Raw genomic sequence first — 708 nt, 5'->3', positions numbered from 1 at the left:
ATCCTCCTCCTCCTGCTCCTTTAGTCGACCACAGGGCCAGGCCTTTTTTTATTGATAGTGGGATGCTTGACAAAGCAGGGTAATTAAAGCAATAGTGTCGGCTGGGTTTCATTGATAAAGATTGGAGCCGATGCACCTCTCTGTGGTGTGTCAGCAGCAGAGAGCAGCCGTCCCCATGATCCCTCATTCGCCTTTCATCTCCCCCACTCAGCCATGAAAAATTCATCCAAGACCTCCAGAAATATTTATTGTAAAATCTTAGGGAGAAGTGGTAGCACTGAAAAATTCATGGCCTTATTCGCCTCCAACAGCTGTGGACCCCTTAATTAATATGATTGCTCACATTACACAATAAATTCATTTATGCAATATTTATTTGTACTTTTCCCTAACTTGGTTTAGTCAAACAGACATACTATAGTTTGTACTGTGTATTACAAATGCTCCAGTGTATATTTTTCTGTTTCAAAGCAGTATTTCATATGGGTATGCTGCTATATGTTTTTTTCTTTTCAAACAATATGACAGTGTAAAAAGCCAATCTGTGCACAAGACAGCTTTACTTTTAAAAACAAGTTTATGTAAAGTAATAAAAAGAGACATCTCAGGCTTTCTATCTATCTATCTATCTATCTATCTATCTATCTATCTATCTATCTATCTATCTATCTATCTATCTATCTATCTATCTATCTATCTATCTATCTA

General features: G+C 36.9%; 1 protein-coding gene across 1 annotated transcript in view; it reads right to left on the bottom strand.

Annotated features, from left to right (window-relative positions):
- Positions 1–708, bottom strand: part of plod1a (procollagen-lysine, 2-oxoglutarate 5-dioxygenase 1a) — a 19,202-nt gene that overhangs the window by 762 nt on the left and 17,732 nt on the right. The window lies entirely within an intron of this gene.

Source organism: Kryptolebias marmoratus, linkage group LG8 (assembly GCF_001649575.2).
Source record: "Kryptolebias marmoratus isolate JLee-2015 linkage group LG8, ASM164957v2, whole genome shotgun sequence".
Taxonomy (NCBI): Eukaryota; Metazoa; Chordata; class Actinopteri; order Cyprinodontiformes; family Rivulidae; genus Kryptolebias; species Kryptolebias marmoratus.
The sequence above is the reverse complement of the archived record's forward strand: the minus strand, read 5'-3'. Positions and strand labels throughout refer to the sequence as shown.